The sequence below is a fragment of the Urocitellus parryii genome, chromosome 6 (genome assembly GCF_045843805.1).
Source record: "Urocitellus parryii isolate mUroPar1 chromosome 6, mUroPar1.hap1, whole genome shotgun sequence".
NCBI classification, from domain to species: domain Eukaryota; kingdom Metazoa; phylum Chordata; class Mammalia; order Rodentia; family Sciuridae; genus Urocitellus; species Urocitellus parryii.
The window spans coordinates 93140585-93164334 of record NC_135536.1 but is presented as its reverse complement, the minus strand read 5'-3'; positions in this window follow the sequence as shown (position 1 = coordinate 93164334).

Here is a 23750-nt window from a genome sequence, read left to right as displayed (position 1 = left end):
AAAGCAAGACACATTTAGGAGAAGGGAGGCTGTGAAAAGAAAATTGAATTTTATTTTTGCTTTTAAACTCTGTTGACATAAAATACAAAAACGGAATCAATCTATGCCTGTAGAGGTTAGACATTGGTTTTTGTGGAGGCAGTGGTGACCTAGGAGGGCGTATTCACAGCTTCTGGGGCTGGTGAAGTTGTTTCTTGATCTGAGAGGTAGTCATGGCTTGATATATCTCATGAATTTTCACTGAGATGCTCACTTATAATTTCTATACTTTTCTGTATATATGATATGAATCAGTTTTAGAGTTACTTAAAATAATTTAAAAATAAACCTGTCCTTTTAAGAGCAGTACAAATGCAATTGAATAGAGAACCAGTGAAATGGAGGGTAAATATGAAAAAAAATTATGTTGAATGAAGCACAGCCTCTCCCTTGCACACTACAGTAACCTGTTCCAGTCCTCTGCCTTCTTTCTCTTTCACTCTTGTACATTAATTCCTAGCACCTTCTGGTATTTGATCCATGGCTTTCTTCCTTTCTTAATCTTTAATTTTCTTTTCTTTCTAGGTAATGAAGGTATTGTTTTAAAGTACATTATCTGGAGTACATATGGTTGGCAAAAATATATTCAAATATTATCTGTTTAACAGATACTTCTGAGAAGAAGATATACATTCAATCAACAAATATATGAAAAAATGTCAACATCTCTAGTAATTAGAGAAATGCAAATCAAAACTACTCTAAGATTTCATTTCACTTCAGTCAGAATGACAGTTATTAAGAATACAAGCAACAATAAGTGTTGGCAAGGATGTGGGGGGAAAGGCCCATTGCTGGTGGGACTGCAAATTGGTGCAACCAATCTGGAAAGCAGTATGGAGATCCTTAGAAAACTTGGAATGGAACCACCATTTGACCCAGCTATCCCACTCCTCAGTCTATACCCAAAGGACTTAAAATCAGCATACTATAGTAATGCAGCCACATTAATGTTAATAACAGCTCAATTGACAATAGCTAAACTAGGGAAGCAACCTAGATGCCCTTCAATTAGATGAATGGATAAAGAAACTGTGGTATATAACACAATGGAATATTACTCAGCATTAAAAGTGAACAAAATTATTGCATTTGTGGGCAAATGGTAGGAGTTGAGAATATCCTGCTAAGCAAAATAAGCCAATCTCAAAAAATTCGGGCCAAATGTTTTCTCTGATAAGTGGATGCTAATCCATATGTGGGGTGGGGGGGGAGGCGGCAGCATTCGATGAGTGGAGAAACTTTGGTTAGGGCAAAGGGGAGGGGGGAGGGGCAAAGGGGTAGGAAAAATGGTAGAATGAGACAGATATCATTACCCTAGGCACATGGTTGTGACTCTATTTTATATACAACCAGAGAAGTAAAAAATTCTGCTTCATTTGTGTACAATGAATCTAAGAGTTTTCTACCGTCATGTATAACTGATTAGAACTAATAAATAAATAAATAAACAAAAAATTATCAGTTTAGTACCAGAAGTATTTGAAACATTTGAAATGCTTTTTAAAACGTTTTCTAATTTGTTTGTTTTAATAGGTCAAGTGATGATTTCTTCCAACAAAATCCCAAACATATTTGATTCCATGTGTAATTTAAAAGAGTAAAAAAGTCAAATTTCATGAAATCAAGGTAGAGAAATTTAAGTTCTTTTAGAATATGGCTAACATAAGATTAAATGGAATAATTTCTAAGAATGAACACAGGTAAACTATATAATGTAATTCATGAGGCTAACTTTCTAATTCAAGAACTAAACTAATTTCTTTCTAATTTTCTGATGTACTTATCCTATATCATCCTAAACAAAATAAGTGTTTTAATTAAACTTCTAATTTTGACATGACCGTAGATTTGCTTGCAATTGTTAGAAATAATTTGGAAAGATCCCATGTACCATTTGTCCAGTTTTCCCCAATGGTTATGGCTTTCAACACAGTAGTACAATCTCAGAACAAGAACACTGACATCAGTGCAGTCAAGAAGCAGAGCATTTCCATCTCTACAGTGATTCCTTATCTGGCCATTTGATTTAGTAATATTGACCTCCCTCTCCCAGTCCCAAGGCCAGGGAACCACTAATGTGTTATCCATTTCTAAAATGTTGTCATTTCAAGAATTCTATATAAATGAAATAGTATGACACATAATCTTTTATTCAGCATAATTAATTTCTCAGAGATTTTCCCAAGTTTTTATTCTTTGGTGTTGCTGAACATTGTTTTCTCTGTCTTAGTCATTTGGGATGCTGTCACCAAATACCATATCTTGTTGTGTCCTATAAGTAATAGAAATTTATTTCTCACAGCTCTGGAGGCTGGGAAGTCCAAGGTCAAGATAGGCAGATTTGGTGACTGATGTGGGGGCCTTCTTCCTTGTCACTATGTTCTCACATGGTGGAAGGTGTATATAACAGGATCCCTCAGATTTTCTTTTATATGGACTCTAACCCCATCTATGAAGACATGACTTTCATGACCTTATATTTCCCAAAGATCCCATCTTCAATAAAAATTATTTTTGGGGTGGGGATTCCAACATTCAAATTTTGGAGGAACATAAACATTCACACTTTATCACCATGGTATATGTGTACCAGTTTGTTTAACTATTTATTTATTAAGGCCAGCTAGATTATTTCCAGTCTACCATTAATACAGTAGCATTTGTTGAATTTCAGAAACAGAAGGAACTGCCTAGACAGAAAACAGCTGCCTTCCAAGAAATGAATCTAGATTCATTTCCTGCACAGTCCATTTTCTCATTTTGAAGGTTTAGGATTTCACACTTGGAAATAGTTCTTAGGCATGGCATCTTATAAATCTGGAATTCAGGCAAGGCAAAATCAAGAAAAAGCTGAGATGCCAGGCAAAGCAGCACACACCTGTAATCCCAGTGGTTTGGGAGGCTGAGGCAGGAAGATCACAAGTTCAAGGTCAGACTCAGTAACTTAGCAAGACCATAAGAAACTTAGCAAGGTCTCAAACAACTTAGTAAGACCCTGTCTCAGAATAAAAAATAAAAAGTTCTGTAGATATGGCTCAGTGGTTAAATGAAGTTAAGTGCTTTTGGGTCAATCACTGGGATGGGGGGCAGAGGTGGAGAAAAATCTAAGGGATGAGCAAATATGTATGTGATTCTTAACCTACCTGGATAAAAGTGGCCAAAGGGACAATTGGGTTAGAATGATGAAGTCTCTGTAGGGTATACCTATAGGGTATAGACTTAACTTTCTGTGGACTCCACCAACCCACCCTGACAATAAATACTGTCCCAGGATGTTAGTGGATTGTGAGGTAATATTTCCCCTTGGAATGAGAGAGCCCCATACTGTGAAACGCCGGAAATTTATGGTATCAGAAAATAGGTCACAAGGAGAATAAAATGATCATCAAGGAAAAGTGATGATCTGCAAAGTAAATTCACTGTTGGTGTTCTTCTCACAGACAAGCCAATTTACTTGGTTCTAGGTGCCATCCCTGACTCTATCTTGGTATTGCTTCTAGAACTGAAGATCTACTGTAGAGGTAGACAAGCCTGCAATGGCTCTGGCCATGAGATGGCAAATTTAAAGCACATTGTTTCAATAACTCCTCCTCCTGCTTTAACCTATTAAACAATCTGGTTTTGCCTACCACACAGCCAGGGTTTTGTGCAGGGGTGGGAGGTCTCCATCATGCTCTCAGCAAAGCCTCCCATCTACCACCTATGCATCACCCCAGGGATGGGCCCAGAGAGGTACAAAGTACTTAAGGAACATGCTTCACTAGCAGGATATCAATTTTGGGCAGACATCCCTTAAGAGGATCTTTGCTGCTCTCTTAATCCCCCAACTAATAAAATGTTTTTGAATGAAGCATGTAACATGAGCACAATGAACTCATTTCCCTGTGTTTTGAAAGGAGTTACATTTTGATGTGGAGGATAGGTAAAGGCTAAAGGTGGAGAGACTTTTGCGAGTAGATATCCCTAGTATTATTATTTTGCCTTAGCAAAAAAAAAAAAAACCCACTTACCTCACACAATTTCAGTGTTTATCTCAGAATGAAAACGATTATGATTAACAGTAAACTGCTACTTACCTGGGTCAACATAAAGTTCTTATTTCAACTTAAAAATATGGCTGATTCAGCTCCTTACTCTTCCAGTTATTTAATAATTGTATTCCCAAGCAAATAACAAGCTTCTAAGAAATTATCCAAATCGACAAATACCTTTACTCCAAACTGCTCACAGCGAGTGGTAGAGTGAATCAGAATCAATTTCTCTGTCCTCAAGCCATAATAGAAGCAGATAACAAACATGAAGCACTGGGCTTTTCTGCAGTTAATTTGGAGGAAAATGTTATACCCAGAGAAAACCTGATGATGCTTAGCAAGTAGCAACAAACAGGTATGTGTGGGGTCTTTGAGAGAACACCTTTTGGAATGTCTAAACATCATTTATCAGATAAAAGAGATGTAAGCCCTCTGCTCCAGACCTGGCAGGGCAAGGTTTCTCAGCACCTTTTCTGTTTCCCTTTTTACACGTGTGCACCTCAAGCTGTTAAAGAAGGAAATGAAATTAGCTCACCAAGGGCTTAATTATATCCTCTTCAGTGGGCATCAACACTATTGGCAGCCCTCAAAGGGACAGTCTCTTGACAAATCAAGTTGTTGTCTGAGGCATGAAGTGTTAGATTACAACCAAGCCAGCATGACGCTGTGATTCATGGCTACTCTATTACGGAGGGGAAGCAGGATTTCTGTTTTATAACAAGTATGAATTTCTCCTGAGACCAGTGAATCCTTTAGTTCAATCTTAGGAGTTCATCTTTGGTATCTTAGGACAGAATTATTTTACTCAAACGTACAAAGACACAGAGGGCTATTAAATAATGATGCAGGAATGATTCCTCCCTCCCAACACCCCTCCCACCCTGAAAAACAAACCTTTTGGAATACACAGGGCTCACAGAGAGCTGAGCAGTTCAGGTAACAAGTGATACAGTGTAATTTTCCCACTGTAGAATTGAATGTTTTACTGAATATCATTTTAGCATTCTGTATTTCATATCATGGTCACTAACCCATAGTAGCAGTACTTTGTTGACACGGATGTTACAAATATTATTGGAGAAGTATTTCTTTTTAGCAGGTTTTCACAGATCTCTGGTTATACAATAGGCAATTTTCCCCAGTATAATGTGTAAACGAGTTCTTTCTATGATTACAAAATGAAACCTCCATTATGAAGATAATTCTAGAGGAAAACACAAAAATTAAAGTTTAAAAATCACTCACTTTCTTGAGGTACTGATACATAATACAACTTCCATGACTCTCTAGGGAATCATGCTGAATGGAAAAAAAGCTATCTTAAATATTTATGATGAGTTCATCTTGAGGAAACTAGATCATAAGTTGAGGATCATCTGTAATTTGGGGGACATTACCTTTGATGATATTGGGTAGAGTATGTAGTTTTTCTCTATATTATTTCTTATAACTTCTTGTGAATATAATCATCTCAAAACAAAAGTTAAAATAAAAATTTAAAAAGTCCCATTCTTAGCATAAGAAACAAATTTTAAAATCATTCCTGTGTATATAGTTCTAGTTCTTTAATATGCATAGAATTTTTTTTACAAAGCAGCCTCATAACTCTTCATATTGTTTTGTAACCTAAATTTTTCATTTAAAAAAATGTATGAACATTTTCCCATTAGCAGTCAATCTTGTTAATGAAAATGCTATTTGGGCTGAATATTTATGTGTTGAAGCTGCAACTGAATACTTGTACAGAGTTAAATATTTTAAAATAAATTCAGACATAATTTATAGATTGCTAGGTTTATGTTTTTATAATAGTAGTAGGAAGCATTTCACTCCCTTCCTTTGTTCACATCAGAAAGCTATAGGCCCATGTACTAATGCTGTGTCCTTAAGCATCCCTTTCCCCGTGATTTCTGTATGTGCAGGTTAGCAGTCTGAGGTCATGAAAGACCACAGGTGAGGATGGGGAGCTGCCATCAAAAGTGCAGTGATTGGAGAATGTGTCTTAATAACAAGTATCCAAGTATACAGAGGATACAATTCTAGACATCTTTACTCCAACCCCAGTTCTCATATACCCCCATCAGGATCACTGGGAGAACATTGTGTAAAATCTCCCTTTCAGCAGACATAAAGAGAGAGAGAAACTGTAATTCCGAAGGCTTTATGTAGCTGTCAGCCAGCATTCCTTTCTTCAGACACTCTGTGCTTGCAGTTTGGATTCAGTCTGTGTCTCTACATAAGGACTTTGTATTCTTGTTAATGCCTTGTCACGCATAACAAGACCACAAATCCTGCTTCCAGAAGGAGACAGCATTCCAAAGAAGTCATTTGTACTTTGATCCACACCTCACAAAGTGTATATATATCCACACAAAACACACAAAAGGATCCTAGGCTTAGAGATTAAGGTGAAGACTTTAACACTTTCAGAGGACAACATGGTCAGAAATCCTTGAGACCTTTGGACAGGCAATGATTAATTAGATATAACATCCAAAACTAGAAAATATTGATCAACGGGACTATATAATCATTAAAATTTTGCTATTCAGAAATATTAGGACAATACGAGATACTCAGAGTATCAGAGTAAATATTTGCAAGTCCCATATCAGATAGAGTTTTGCTTTTTTTGGATTGAACCCAGGACCATGAGTCTGCTAAGCTCATGCTCTACTTCTTAACACACCTCACCCCGTTAATGGACTTTATTCAGATTGCACAACAAGCTCTGAAAACTCAATAATAAAAAATTGAAATACCCAATAGAAAAATGGCTAAAAGATTTGACAGACTTCCACCTAAGAAGTTATGTGAATAGAAAATAAACAAATAAAAAGATGCTGAGCATCATTAAGGAAATACAAGTGAAAACTACAATGATATTACTGCACAGCTCAAAACAAAAAGCATTTCAAATGCTGTTGAGGATGCAGGACAACTAAAACTCTCATACACTACTGATTGAAAATTAAAATGACAGTTTACTTTGGAAAAACTATTTAGTGACTTTCTATAAAATTAAGTGTACACCTTCCATTTAATTCAGCCTAGGTATTCACCCATGAGAGGAGAAATAGTATGCCTACTAAAAAAAATATGTACACAAATATTCATAGAATCTTTATTTGCAATAGTTAAAACCTGAAACTACTGTGAATGTATCAACATATTAGTGATTAAACAAATGGTGGCATCTATACATGGGATATTACTCATTTTTAAACTGGATTGAGCCACTGATATATAATGGATGAATGTCAAAATAACTATGATGAAAAAAAGAAAACCTGATGGTACAGAGTACATACTGTATGACTGCACTTATGCAGAACTCCAGATAATACACACTAATCCATAGTGACAGAAAACTTATGACTAGTTGCATATGTAGCATTGGAGGAGGGGTTGTAATGGATGAAGAGAAGAATTACAAAATAGTACAAGGAAATTTTGTGAGCATGCATGTTCATCATCTTCATTGGGGTGAAAATTTCACTGTGTAGAGGTATGTCAAAACAAATCAAATAGTGTACTAATATATGTGTTGTTTATTGTATGTCAATTATATAATAAAACCTAAAAGTAAACAAACAAATAAATATATACACAAATAATAACACAGAAATTTTAAAAACCATTTTATACCTAGATTTTGTACAGGATTATCTTCATGATGATTTTTATGTTATACCTTTAAATTACTCTTTTAACAGAGATGATGAGATAATTTGAAGTTTGCCACATAAAGTCTGGCTAACAGAAAGAAATGAGTTGGTTACTGATTGAAAAAAAAAAAAGAGCAAAATGGCTCCTTCTGGAAGAGTCTTTGTTTCTAACATTGGGAAAATCTTTTTAGAGTGAAATACTAGGTAGATGGCAACTGTTATGGATGGAGACTGCTGCTATGCATACCTCCTGTGGCTAAATGGAATGTTACACCCAGTCCAGGAGACAACTCTGGAGCCAGAAACCACAGTCACTACTTCTCTTTCATCTTGGATGGATGCCTGACTCTGCTGGTGGAAATATCTCCATCTCCAAAGCACTTGGTGTGACCAGCACCTGAACACACATCGAGTCTTGGAGATCAAAGAAGCTTCTCATTTGAGATTATTGGACAGTCCTTGCTTGAGCCTGAACATCTGAACAAAGTGGCTTTCAAACTTTGGTGAGCGTATCGATCAATAGAAACCACCTTTGAAAACTTGTTAAATGTGTAAACTTTGGAACCCTAATCCCAGATATTTCGCCCCAGCAAGTCTGGACTGGGAGCCCACAGATAAAACTGATGATGGCAACTCCACAATCATACTCTGAGAGGTTCAAACTAAGGGGTTACTTTTGAAAGAAATTTGATATTTTAGGTCTACCATTATGAAGCTGATAATTGGCTTTCATATTAGAGCCCCAAGATCTTTTTTATAGTTTTTGAGTTATTATGAATATATTCACATACATATATACATGTGTGTGCTGTGTTGCTTTTCCTCTCAGCTTCTTCCTTTTTTCATGGTTCAGTTGTATTCATCTCATGACATTTCACTTCAGAAAAACTATTTGTGGCTCAGACTCAAGATTTCACAAGGAGAGCACAAGGTCTTTATCAGGACAGTGGAGTTTAGAAGGGTAGAGTGAATAAAATGATCAAGCAGGAGATTGTGTGTCTGAAATACTTAGTTCCTTCCCTATAATTATGGCATCTGCTTCTTTCATTCATGGGTTGTGTACTTTATGAAATAATGAATTAGGCACTAACTCCTTCCAAAATTTACATTATGTCATTTCAGTTTAGATCTAAACTATATCAGTTCCAGACCTATTGTCCAAAAGAAATATCTATCACAATCTAACTGTATAACCTAAATAAAAATTACAACATAGTGTCTTTCAATTTCCCACCAAATATGTACATGTTCTCCTTCTGGCCTATTTACAAGTAGAAAGACACCAATGATTCCTAGTTTACTTTTAATTCACTGAAATTTATTTTCAATGACAAAGTTCTTCCATCTTGCCTTAAATTATCTGAGACATATCTTATATCACCAAAAGGCAAATCGGTGAAGAATGCATTCAATAAGAGTAAACTTACATAAATCGGAAAGGCTGAGAAGATTGTGTTGTGGATACTGCATCCAGCACTGTGAGGAGAGTCACAGTATGAAGTGAAGTGACCTCCAGTGACAGGTCAATTTTGGGGAGCACCATGAATCAGCAGTGATTCCTACTACTTTGCACAATATTCAGGAGACATCCTGCTTCATTGGTAAGGAATCAGATCAGAGAATACAAGCATGTCTAGTAGATATTCTTTGGCTTGGAATGGCAGGTACTAACCCTCTTGTTCATCTTTCTTCCTCTGCTACCCATAATCTAAGGCTGGCATATTGAGAGTCCTCCTTGCATGATCAGAGTTCAGAAGTAGAGTTTGTTCATCTGTTAGAAATAGATATTGATCAATTAATTCCATGGTCATCAGTGATTTTGCTAAGAACATGCACACTTGTTTTCTGCAGAGTTCAAGGAAGCCAGTGGCAAATGCTAAGGCAGTGGCATCCAAAAGGTACAGATTGTTCAGTTGGCATATGAACATTCAGGATTGATTTTTCCAGCTGTCCTTGAATGGGTTATCTTAAATGGAATATTACACACTTTAAACCATATGGAGCCCAGCAAATGAAGCTCCTAACAGAACTGTGAACTGTATGATTTTCTAGATTTGCCCACATCATAAACACATAGAATGACCAGAGAGAAGGGACATTCACATGACCAACAAATTACCTCCACTAACAATCTCAGTTTAATTGGGCTTACTATATTTTTATGCAGTAATTTAATTCTGATTTTTGTCTTTTGGCTGACAACACATCCTTTGAAGGCTCTTACACATTTTCTTGCTGATGGCAATGAGAGTAAGCTGGGATGAAACAGATCACTGCAGCCATCCCTGCTGCAGAATCTAATCAACATGTCATGCATAATTCCTGAAACTGCATACACAAACAGAGCCAGATCCGAAAGCTCCTTGACACCAAGAACCAAATGATCACTTAAGCAGTTGTGCCAGGAGTCATGCTGCAGAGTAATAGCTGACTTCATCAGTCTATTGATGAAGCTTGCCAACTTTTTTTTGCCCACTTAATTCTCTTCTTTCAAATCTATAGTGAAGGATGATGATTTTGTGAAAAGTCCTAGGCTTCAGAATGCTTTTAAATACATTTCAATGTTGACAAACAAACCAAAATATATGAAAATAAAAGCACTTGTGAAATTTTGTTTGTTTTGATGGAGAAGAAATGTCTTTCCTAATCAAAAGAGCTGTGATTTCCCCCCAGTGTTGTCACAACTCTTAATTCTCTCACTCGGTTATGAGCTGCCCAGGTTGGCACCATAACACTCCATGTCATGGAAGAGCCTTGCAAAAATTAACCATTTCATTTACTGTGCGGGGCATTATTCCTAGGACTCTTTCTACATGTTGGGACTACATATATATACTAAACAACCTGATGGACACTGGAGGGCTCTTTAAGCACTCTCCTGACTGAATGGTGATTTCCTGAATGGTGGCCTGCAGGTAAAAACTGACCTGAAGTTCCATTCTGTCTGACCAGGACAAGGCTGAAAGTATTTTAATTTGAATGTATGTGATTTAAAATGGAGAATGGGCTCTAGCTCCTTAATTTTTTTTAAACTTTATTTTATTTATTTACTTATTTTTATGTGGTGCTGAGGACTGAACCCAGGGCCTTTCACGTGCAAGGCAAGCGCTCTACTGCTGAGCCATAACCCCAGCCCCTAGCTCCTTAATTTTTATAGTCCTTGAAAATCTTGGTTGTGGAACTCCCAAATTGATCCATTAATGATTTGGTCCTGGATCATCTAGGTATTTGAGCTTATAATTTTTTGATTTAGAGGTATAATTCCTCTATAAAATAAAACGATTGAAAACATAAGCGTCTTGGAATTGGCAAAAAAATAAAAATAAAAACATCTATTTCCAGAAAACATTACATTTTGTGTCTCATTTTCCCCTAGAATTTTGTTTTTCTTTATATGTATTTAAAAATCTTAGAGAACTCTTTTTCAAACTTCTTTGTGAAGAAATGGAGATTCTTTAAGAAAAGTTCAAAAAGTACTGGAAGGAAGTTAATACAAGTTAGAACTCCTTACTCCCCCGCCCCCCACCAAAAATGAAACAACCATGAAAATAAAAGTAAGATTTCACAAAGGAGATTCAGAACAAATAACATATTACTTAAATAAAAATGTGACATATCCTGGTGTGTGCATAGGAATGAGAAGAGAGAGAGAGAGAGATAAAGCCACCTTGTATGTGCTTTGCCCAATCTTTTCCCTTCTTCCAGAAGGTTGCCTTCTCCCAATATCAGGAGTCCTTCCTGGTCCAGGAGGTTGTTTTCATGTTTTAGCTTTTGTTTCCTTCCCTACATGCTGTTGTCTAGTCCTCAGCTCCTGGTGCTTCTGAAGGTCATCTCATTAAGATAGAAGCCTTTTTAAATGAACTTCCAGAATATCAAAATCATTCTGTCACATAGCAGTTTCTTCCGTGAAGCACCTACAAGAAAAACTATAATGAGGTTCTTCCTAGGGAAAACTTTTCCCATTTAGTGGACTTTGCCTAGTGCCTGAAGTTTCTCAGTGGTTAATGATATTTTCTTCTGATGTCTTGAAAATCGATCTCTCAGAATTTTCTTTTAAAATCTTGGCAAAAGCAAACCATTTCCTAAGGATAATAAGAGCAAAGCTGCCAGCAAGTTGTAATTCATAAAAAGGGCATGCAGTCCCCAGATTCTGTACCATTTCTCACAGAGAATTGACTTTTACATGTAAAACTTTTGTTCCTGACTTGGGGGGAAAATTGCTTTATTTTACCTTGTTTGAATGAAAATTAAATGCTCAAGATACAGAGTGAAATATTGTTTAAGGTATAAGAAAAAGGTATTTTGTTTTTGTAAATACATAAATTGGTCATATTTTATATTCTCTTTTCCCTGTGTAAGTGCATCTTGGGTTTTTTGTTATTTTTATCCTTTAAGATGGGAACTCTGATAATTCATTACTTAGGCAGTTTTGCTCAAGGTATGGTGCATGCACTACCTGTTTTAAAGTCACTTGGGACTCTTTTCAGAACAAGTGAACTAGGAACCTGCATGTTTAATAAACAAGTTTAGAAGATGATTAAGCAGTGAAATTTGAGAAATTCCCTAGGAAAGAAATGTTACATAAATAATACTAGTATTTATTTTGTCACAAAATCTGTATTTGATTTGTGTGGATATGTGTGTGTGTGTGTGTGTGTGTGTGTGTGTGTGTGTGTACGCATAAGCATGTGCTATTTGAGAATCAAATCCAGGATCTTGTGCATGCTAAGAAAATGTTCTACTACGAAGCCCTATCTCTAGTCCCACAAATCTATATTTGAATGCATTGTAAGATTTTCAATTGTGATTTGAATATTTCTTTAATCTTTTATAGGAAATTAGGGTTTATGAGGAATAATGGTTGTACTTGGATAGAATGTGAGACCAGGCAATGTTGGCCCTCCATGGTTCCTATACAGAAACCTTCCTCTTGACCTCCAGCAGCTTCATTGTTGACCTCTTAGTTTCTCATGCCCCAAACTGAAACACAGGACCTAAGGGCACATGACTAGGTTTACAGTACTTTGTAGGGCATCTGACAAAATCCTGGGATTCTCACATATAAAGGCTAACGTGTGATAGAGTAGACTTTAATTTATGGGAATAAGGTGAAGGGAAGGAATTGAGATGTCTAGTGGCAATTTAAAGAGAGAAATATGAAACGGGTGAGTGAGTAGATTTCAAGAGATCACAGATATTACTGCAAAAATACAACAACAGGGAAGTGGGTGATGAGAACCATTTAGGGAGTTAGCTAGGTTTGATGCTCATGGAAGAAAGATTTCTGGTTATGAGACCTCAGAATTGAAGAAACTAGCTTTGTGATATATCATCATGAATTGAGTGCTTGCTGTTTCAGGGACTATGTGATGTTCTTTACAAACATTACCTAATTTAGTCTTTACAAATCTTTGCTTCCACAACAAACATTATTATTTACATGTCATAGATGAGTAAATAAGTCTCAGGAGGATAAAGCACATGCCTCTAGTTTACACAGATGATGGTGCTGAGTTTATAAGACAAATCTAGGACAAACTTAGTCAATGCTTCAAAGAAGAATTACTCTGAAGACCAGAAATCATTCTAATTGGGGTTAAAAAAAAAGTACACATTTTGGAAAAGAACCCAGCTTCCTATAAGCCCAAGTCAATCTTTGCCTGGAACTTCATGATTTGCAAATCCTCAGTGACCTACTGATGTGATTTATTTATTAACTCTTCTGAGTTTGTTGTTATTCTTTGCTAAACTGTACAATGTTACATGCCTGATGTAGTCCCAGGGACAGCAAAATAGCACTATCTAAATGACTGATAAAATAATGGTCTGATTGCTCCTTATGGAAGGGAACTTTATTCTCAAGTGTGCAGAGAGAATTTCTCACCTTATCACACTTGGAGATATCCATTACCATTGGCCAGTCTCTTGTACTTCCCTGTATTTTCATTGTCTGCCTTGTCAGTCACCTGATCTTTACTTATCACTCATCCTGAACTATCATTCTCAAGCTCCAGCTCATTACAAATGAACAAAAATAAAACATCCACTTCAAATTAGTGTTCAACAAATTTTTGCCTGTTTCATACTTACCTGAGGACATTAAATATTAGTACACATGGTTATATCACAATATATAAAATGCATATAACATTTTCTGTATTACTCCTATATGAATAAAAGGGAATGAGCCTGTCAATTCTAATATGGTTTTATTTTAAAAAACGAATTAAAGAAAACTTCATGAACAGAGCATTATTCCATGGGCCACCTATGATTTATCTGTGGCTATGGAAATATTTTCAATTTAAAAATCAAAGTAAAATAACGTTATATCAGTATCCTTTTAAAATTGTTCCCTGATCTGGATTTTGTATTATTAAACAAATGAATCTCCTATTCCCTAACCATCTTTTTCTTACCTCCCTTTCATATCTCATTTTATAAAATAGTAATCAGCTCCTATTGTTATTATAAAACCAGAGACTAGATGGCTTGATAAAAAGACATATATATTTCATAGTTCTGGAGACTAGGAAGTCCAAGGTCAGGTGCCTACAGATTGAGTCTCTAGTGTGAACCTTCTTTCTGACTCCTTTGCAATGTGTCCTCAAATAGTAGAGAGAAAGAAAGAAAAAGATTTGATCTCTTCTGCTCTTCTTACAAAAACACCACAAATGTCTACACTACTACTCTTCTTACAAATCCTACCTTGGGGCCCCACACTTGATCTCATCTAGACTTAATTACCTCCCAAAGGTGGTACCCTTAATACTTAATTTTTTTTTAAAAAAGTATTATTTTTATTTTGGAGAATAATATAAAGAATAAAGTAGGCTTTATTCTTTATATTATCACCTCCAAATACCATCACATCATAGACTTGGGCTTCAACAGATGAATTTTGGGAGGGACACAAACATTCAGTATGTACCATATAACTAGCCTACTCTTTATACTACCCATTCTATGCCCCGCCCTCAATCATCACTGTGTTTGGGCACATACAGATTCAATATCATGGACATTAAAATTCCTATAAAGAAAAATAAAAAGATAAGATACCATTTACTACCCTCTAGAACACATAGTAGAATTTTTTTAAACTGTGTATACTCAATATATTGGTATCATCTCAAAAAGTTATGCAGAATAAAAGCAAAAATTATCAACATTCTTCAAAGAATGAGAAAAATACAAGACAAACTAATTCTTTATCTATGATGTAAATTTTTTTACAATCCATTGATTTTTATTAGACTCACAGAATTTTATAATCACTACTACTTAATAATTCCAGAAGATTTTCATCATCCTAAAAAGAAACCTGAAGCCTATTGGAAGTCACTTCCAATGCCTTCTGTACCTAGTTCCTGTCAACAACTGATCTACTTCCTGTCTTTGTGAATCTGCCATTTCTGGACTCATATGAATGTATGTCTTTTGTATTTGGCTTCTTTCCCTTGATATCTTTCCAAGTTCATCCATTCTGGACCATGTTATCAATACTTAGTTCCATTTTATGAATGAATAATATTATATTGCATGCATACACCACATTTTATTTATCTACTCATTAGTCAATGAAGATTTGGATTGTTTCTGTATTTTTGGTTCCCATTAATAATGCTGGAATAAACATTGTGTGAGCATGTATTCAATTGTCTCAGGTACATAAGGAGTGAAAATGCTGGGTCATATAACTCTATTAACTTTCGAATACCTGTCAATCTTTTCCACTCCCACCAAGAATGTTTAAAAGTTCTAATTTTCTCCATATTATCAATACTTTTGCATATTTAAAAAATTATTACTAGAGCCACCCTATTGTCTATGAAGGAACATCTCATTTTGATTTTGATTTGCATGTCTTACTGACTAATGTTATTGAATACATTTTCAGGTGTTTATTGGCTATTTCTGTAATTTCTTAGGAAAAATATCTTTTCTAAACATTTGCTCATTTTTAAGTTGAGCCATTTGCCCTTTTAAATTTTTAATATTAAAGGTGCATTATATATCCAGCATGCCACACCTTGTTAAATATATGATTTTAAATATTTTCTCTCATTCTGTGTTGTGTCTTTTCACTTTCCTCAAAGTGTCCTTTGACATGCAAAAGTTCTTAATTTCTGTAAAGTCAGATATATCTATTTTTTTTCTTTGATTGTTTGTGATTCGGATGTCATAACTAAGAAACCATTGCCGAGATCAAAGTTACAAAGATTTATACCTCTCTTTGCTTCTAAGAGTTTTATAGATTCAACTCTGACATTTAAGGCTTTTATTCATTTTGAATTTTTTATATCATGTGTGATAGAAGACAGTTTCATCTTGTTGCATATGGATATCCAGTTACCTACAGTCATTCCTTATTCCTCTTCCCCTTTGAATGGTGTTGATACCCTTCTTGAAATCCAGCTGATTGTATGTTTGAGTTTATTTCTGGAATCATATTTCTATTATGCTTATCTATAAAACTAAAATAAAATAAAAATTCTGATAATATGTTACAGCAGTAACAAGAACATGAATACAGAAAGTATTGCTCTATTAACAACATTATCTTCCATGAATGCAGGATATTTTTGCATTTATTTACATCTGCTTTAGTTTCTTTCACTGATGTTGGGTGAATTTTGGTGTATAAGTCCTGTAATTCTTTAGTTAATTTTATTTCCAGATATTTTATTCTTTTTAATACTACTTTAAATAGGTATTTTTTCACAATTTTATATCTGTATTGCTCATTACTAGTAAATATAAATACACCAGTTTTTTCATGTTGATCTTGTATTACATAGTAGAAATGTAACTTATCTAAACTTTTGACTTAAACATTAGTCCAAAAACTTAATCCAGGTCCCTCAGCATCCTCACAGTTTTATCCCTTCACCTCTTCCTTGTGGAGTCATAGAAACATGAGTTGGGTACCTATTCATAATTCATTTTCCTACACGTACAGAACCATAAGCCTTATTTTGGTTTTATGATTTGGCCAAAAACTAAAATCAAACTTAGGCTCTGAATTTTAAAGTATTTTTATAAAAACTATCAATCCCACTCTTCAAAATAATAAAGAAAATAGTAATACTTGCCTGTAGGTAAACAAAAATGTCTGCTCCTTGCTTGCTTCCTTCTTCTATTAATTAGACTAACTTCTCTGTTCATTCAGAGAAGTCCAGTAACTTTGTTATAGTCTTTAGTCTTATAGTGTTTCAACTATGATTCCAAAGAACACCAACTGGCAAGGAAAAGGTGGTCATAAAATCACCCAGGAGGACCATGAGCATTGTATGTCTTTGAAAACAAAGTGCTTGAGTTATAAGATGTAATCAGGGAGATGATACTCCCCCACAGATGATATTTGGAATACATGGACATTATAGAAAGTAAGTAGTTGATTCCTCAAGACTAGAATTTCTTTAACTCAAGATACACTCTCTGAACCTTCAGACAAAAGAAAAAAACTTTGCATATGTTCATTACAGCCATAGAAAGCTTAGCATTTCACACCTTGTCAGAGTTATCAGGTACAGAGCTGTCCTTGAATCTAATTTTCATTCCAACAGAAATGTGAGAAGTCAAATCACTGCACAGCAGAGAAAGGAAAGCTTTTTTTTTTCCTCTCCCCACTGTGTTGTTTGCTGCAATCATGTCTGAAGGGAATTCAGAAAAAAAAAAAAAACATACATTAAAAAACATTAGGTTGCATTAGGTTTAACGCAAAATGTTTTACCAGATAATGGCAAATATGAGCTCTAAATTGCCCATATTTAGAAAACTTACATTAGCAAATGTCCCATGAGAAATAGATCTAAGTTGTTTACTGACTCAGCCTGGTGTATTTTTTGATTATAAAAATATTCAGTCTTCTAGATTTTTAAAGTGCTATGGATTTCTAAAATATGCTAGAGGACATACTAGGAAACAACAAGGAAGTTAATGTGCATGAAAACATTTTGTGAAATACTGTCTCCATTTTCAATTTATAGACAAATTTATCAAAAAAAATAAGCAAATAGAAAAGGTAAAATGAACTAATTTCTTTAAAATCTCACGTTTAAGGAAGAAGTACTCCTTTTGGACTTTTTCAGACTGAAAACATGGAGGCTACTATGTTATTTTTTATTTCTTGACTTGAATGTTGGTTGCATTGAGGTTTAGCTTGTGATACATCATTGAGTTGTTTAAAGCAATAGTTATCATGTGATTAAATGGATTGGTCCTTTATAAATGGATGTGTAGAATGATATCTATGTGATATGTTTAAATTAAATTAAATGCTAATGAAGGTGGGTTCAGTGTAAAATGCTTTCAACTTATTTGTATGTTCAAAATTTTCCTACTAAAAAGTTTTTTAAAAGTAAATGAAAACGTTAAAAGTACATGTAAGTTTAGTTTGAATGGTGTTGGGGAAGAAAGTGTCACTCAAGTTCCCAGCACGTGTCTTGGCAAAGTCCACATGGGACATGGTCAGAAACATTAAAAATCTATTAAAAAGGCGTAAAATTAGCCACATAAATTGTAAAATTTTTCATATTTGTTTGACTAGTAGATTAAAACACCACAAAATGTTTTATCAAGACAGAAAATAAAAACAAATACAAATGATGAATGCCATCGCATTAAGATTGATTACTACCTAAGGAAGTTGAGCCCTCACATACAATTATGTTATGCCAGGACTATAATAAAAGAGAACTCTGAGAGTAGTATCCATGGGAGAAAATGCTAATTGAAATTTTTTGACAGGCTCATTTTATTGTAAGATACCCAGGGCACTCTACACCTTATAACCTGTAACAATATTTATCATGGCATGGACAGGGTGTGCCCAGCATGTGGCAGCCATGATTTTTGGTTAATATACCTTTAATTGGGATCATCTAAAATGGTAAAAAAGAAATGTCTTAGTGTTAATATACAGACCCAATTTTACCTCACGCCTCCACTCAGTCCCTAATTCCTCTTTTTACCACAGGTTTCCACCCTCTTGATATTGTTGATTAACATTTCCTTGAATTTCTTTATAATTTTAACACAGAAGTACACATTTTTAAACACTATATTTTTTTCCTGCACCCGTTTTAAGTGTTACACTGATAAAATTCTGCCAGTTTTCTTTTGTAGTGAAACTGTTTTCCATCAACATTGTATTTATGAGATTAATTCATGTTATTACAAACAGCATTGTATTTTTGTTGTCACTGATATTATTTCACTATATGATTATATTCACTTATTTTAGAGCTATTATGATTTTTACATACATTTATTTTCTGTGTGTGTGTGTGTGTGTGTGTGTGTGTGCACTTAAGAGTGGAGTTGCTAAACCATAGGGTAGGGATATCTTTAAATATCATTGACAATGCTTGGTAGTTTTTCAAAAATATCCCAGTTCTCAGTCCCTAAAGTTGTGTATAATATTTTCATTTAGCCATCTTCGAAAATGTTAAATAATATTCTCACTATTGTTTTAGTATTTATTGATTTGGCTAATCAAGACATTAAGCCTACTTTGGCCCCTTCAAAATTCCTTTTCATGAAATACATGCTCATCTATTTTCCATTTTCTATTGAGTTGTCTTTGTTTGGGTTTTGGTTTTTAGGAGTTCCTTTATGTGTTTTGAATGGGTGCCCTGTTAGTGATATGGATGGCAAATGTCTTCTCCTGTTCCCTGAATTTCCTTTACACATTTCTATTAATAATTGCTTTTTATTTCAATTTTTAATTTTTATTATTTGAACTTTAACAGTCTAATTTTAAAAATATTTTCTTAATCAATAATTTTATAGCAATTTTTAGAATGCATTCTATATCATGAGATTTCATAGATATTCTCCTACATTATTTTCTATAAATTCTATTGTTTTTTCCCATTTAGTTCCAAAATTCACCTAGAATGGATTTTTAAGTCTGTTTTTTTTCCCAAAATAAATATCAGATTGTCTCTGCAACATTTTTAAATAAGATATCTTTTCCCATCATATACTATTATAGCATAGTTTTGTTTCTGTACTCTTGTGTTCATTTGTCTACTTAAAAATAAGAAGCTTACTATATCTAATCATCTTAGATCTGAGTCTTGACTTCCAGTAAGAAAGTCCTTTAACCATGTCTATTCTTGAATATCATCTTTACTTTGTGTGGCCCATTATTCTTCACATAAATTTTAGAATCCCTTGTCAATTTTTACAGCATTTAGAGGCATTAAATCTGTATAGCTCTAACAGAAAAATAACACAGATATGACTTTTTCAATCTGTTTTGTAGTTTTTCTGACGGAAGTTTTATACCACATCTATTAGAACTTTATATTTGGTATAATATCACAAAAGCACACAAATCATCAGTGAACATTTCAATGAATTTTCAGAAAATGAAAGTACTCTTGTAATCAGTCAAGATCAAGAATAAAGTATTGCCAGAATCCCAGAAGACCCTCTTTTGTCTTTTTCCTAAATACTTCTGAAGTTCAGATAATTTAAATCATCTACTAAGTACACTTTTGTTGTTGATTTCTTTGGTCTGACATTATATTTATAAAATTCACTCAAATTTTTAATAGCTTATTAAATTATTCTCATTTTCATATTCATATTCATATTCATATTCTCTTGTTGCATTTTGTAAACACAAGTTATTTTATCCATTTTACTATTGATGAATATCAAGAATATTTCCAGTTTGGAGAATAGTGCTACTATAAAGTTACATATGAGTTTTTTTTAATTATCTACCTTAGAGTAGAATTGCTCAGTTTTATGGCAGGACTGAATTCATTTTGGGTAGATGTTTCCAAGCTATTTTCCAAACTGGTTGTACTAATGTTGATATTTATGTAGCTATTGTAAAACAAATCTATTTCAAAGACTTAATTTCCATTTATTTCTGGTGTAGAGAAATGAAATTTATTTATACAATATATTTACTTGGTATATAACACCTTAAAATGTATTTATTTTTTTAATTATTCAATTATAGTTTCCTTTGGATTTTCTGCAGGCATAGTTAAACCTTCTGTGAATAATGACAAGTTTGTTTTTGTTTTACGTTCCTTTCTAATTCTGTACAATTGTATAACGCAAACTAGAAATGGTGATAATGGCATCTTTGTTAGCTTCCTGATCTCAGGAGAAAAACTTACAATGGTATATCATCAAAATTTATATTTTTCAATGAGTTTTTATATACATCCTTTCTATTCCTAGTTTTCAGGAGTTTTTCTAGTGAACAAATATTATATATCTGTTTTCACATATATTAAGATGGTCATTTCACATATTTCTTTCCTTTTCTGTTTATATTAGTTATATTTAACTGAGTTTTAGATGTTAGTATAATCTTAAATTCCTGTAATGAATACAACTTCATTACTGTGAGTGTGTCTTTTCATAATTGCTGGATTTGGTTTGATTTCTTAAAATGATTTTCATATCTATATAAAAGACTTAGTTTGGCCTAAATTATTTTTTCTCATACTATATAATCCTTGAGAAGTTTTGACATAAAGATTATTATTGACTGATGAAACAAAAAGTTAATAAATTTGGCATTATTTTTAGCTAAATTATTGAAATAATTCATTATTGGAACTAACTGACATAAGAGTTTTACTTACAGGAAGAATTTAATTACAATTTTTTTAATTGTTATAAGACTACTTATATTTTGTTTCTTTTTATTGCCAGTTTTAGTAGTGGAATTTTCATCTATAGTTAAAACTTTACATGCATATAACTGTTCATTTTATTCCCTTTATAATGTGTATAACATTTCTAATGATATCCCCTTTTAAATTCTTGCTATTTGTTATTGTGCCTTCCCTTTATAAAAGCATGTGGTTTTTCTTCTCCTAAAATTTTAGTGCTTCTTTGAGTTTTCTTGTTTTATACACTTCAGGAGTCCTGAATAATGCTAATTGTAATGGTGGAAGTTAGATGGTAACAGTGGTCTACAAATGCTGTCATATTGACGGCTACCATTACATCCCTGTAAACTACTGATACCCAGGTCTTCCAAGTTATTACTAGAAATTATTTTCTTTTTCTTTCCAAGTTTAACTACATAAGTAGGAAGTCATAAAGATAAAGAAACAGTGTTTTAGTCAGTTTTTCACATCTGTGATTAAAAGATCTGACAAGAACAACTGCAGAGGAGGAAAAGTTTTTATTTGAGAGCTCAAGGATTCAGAGGTTTCAATCTATACACAGCAGGCTCTATTTCTCAGGTCTCAAGGTGAGGTAGAACATCACAGTGGAAGAAATATGGCAGAAGGAAGCAGCTCACGTGGTGATCAGGAAGCAGAGAGAGACTCCACCTGCCAGATACAAATATACCCCAAAGCCATGCCCCACTTTCCACCTCCTCCAGCCATATCTTACCACTTCAGTAACCACTCAATCCCTATCAGGGGAATGGTTCACTGAGTAGATTAAAGCTATACCTCAATCATTTCTCCTTGAAGCCTTCTTGCAATGTCTCACACATGAGGGACATGTGTTTCTTGTGAGAGCTTGGTCTACATAAACAATTTGATTAAAAAAATTGAATACAAAGTTCAAAGGCCCATGTGACACAGTGATTTCCTGATGAATATTTAGCATAACAGAAGGGTCACTGACACATTTGATTACTACACAAGAGGTAAAGGATCTTCAATATGTCCAGGCTCTGAATCTTCCTATTTAGATACAGCAATCATAACTTTACCTCCTTTATTGCCAAGTGTGTCATTCCTGACTGCTTTAAAAACCTTCCACCTCTAATATCCATGAGAGCAAGAAGGCAGCACTGTTATTACTTTACAATGTCAGGACTTCTTGGAGTCTCTTTGTATTGAAGCAATGCTGATTTTCTCACCTTTGCAGTTCCTTAATATCATTTATTTAGTGTTGGTTGCATCATTACTATAACACTGCATCATCCATTATGCTCCTCGTGAATACTGGCCTCTAGTGACCCTTTCCAAGGTTGTTGCTGTGCTCCATCGATGATGACAATAAATGCGAGTTTCACCCAGGTGTACAGGAAAATCTGAATGGTAATTCATTTTCCAGTCATGTTAAATTTATTGCTCAGAATTTTATAGCATAGATATAGAACAGCCTATCTTCCCATTTTGTTCTCTTGGATAATTTAGGACACAGGTACTGCATTCCTGGAAGGTGAATTTTAGTAATGATTGTATATATTTTACAAAATTCTACCAGCAGGGAAAATAGGTAAGAAGACTATAGGATAAGCAATATCAGTACTATATTTTATGCGAATAATCATCTCCCATTTGACATGGTTTGAGACTAACCCGAGAAAGGATGAGGCTAGATTAGAGTCAAGAGAGGTCACTGATTGGAAGGAAACATTGGCATTGTAGAACAGAATATTGAAATACTTGAAAGAAGATAGGTGTGGCCACAGCTGAAGAACAGCCCATCTCAGGTTGTAGTTTGTGGAGGGCTAAAGGGACCATTCTAAATACCAACAGCAGGAGATGCATGGAATGAAACATGCCTGATTCCATCTTCATTGCCCTTAGATGCAGGCAGCAGTGTATATGCAAGATCTGGTGAGAACCAATAAGGGCTCACAAAAGGGATTCAAACCCCAGGATTTAGGGTGAATTGTTCAGAGTCCTGAACTTATCCTATGCTCTATATGAGAGTCATACCAAACCAGCAATTCTTTTTGTTCTGGTAACCAAATTTCTTGTGGTCCCATGAAATAAATGGCTTTCTATTTTCCTTCATATCACCAGAACCCAGTGGTGGGACCTCAATGTGGGCTCTGGGAGTTAACCCTCTGCAGGTTTAGGGTGGGTGGATATAAGTTTGCAAAGTCCACTAAATGGGGAGATATTTATGCTACAAAATTCTGAGCAATAAATTTAACATGGCCAGAAAATGAATTACCATTCATATTTTCCTGTACACCCTGAGTAAGAATTGCATTTGTAGGCATCATCAATGGATCATAATCACAACATTTGAAGGGGTCACTAGAGGCCAA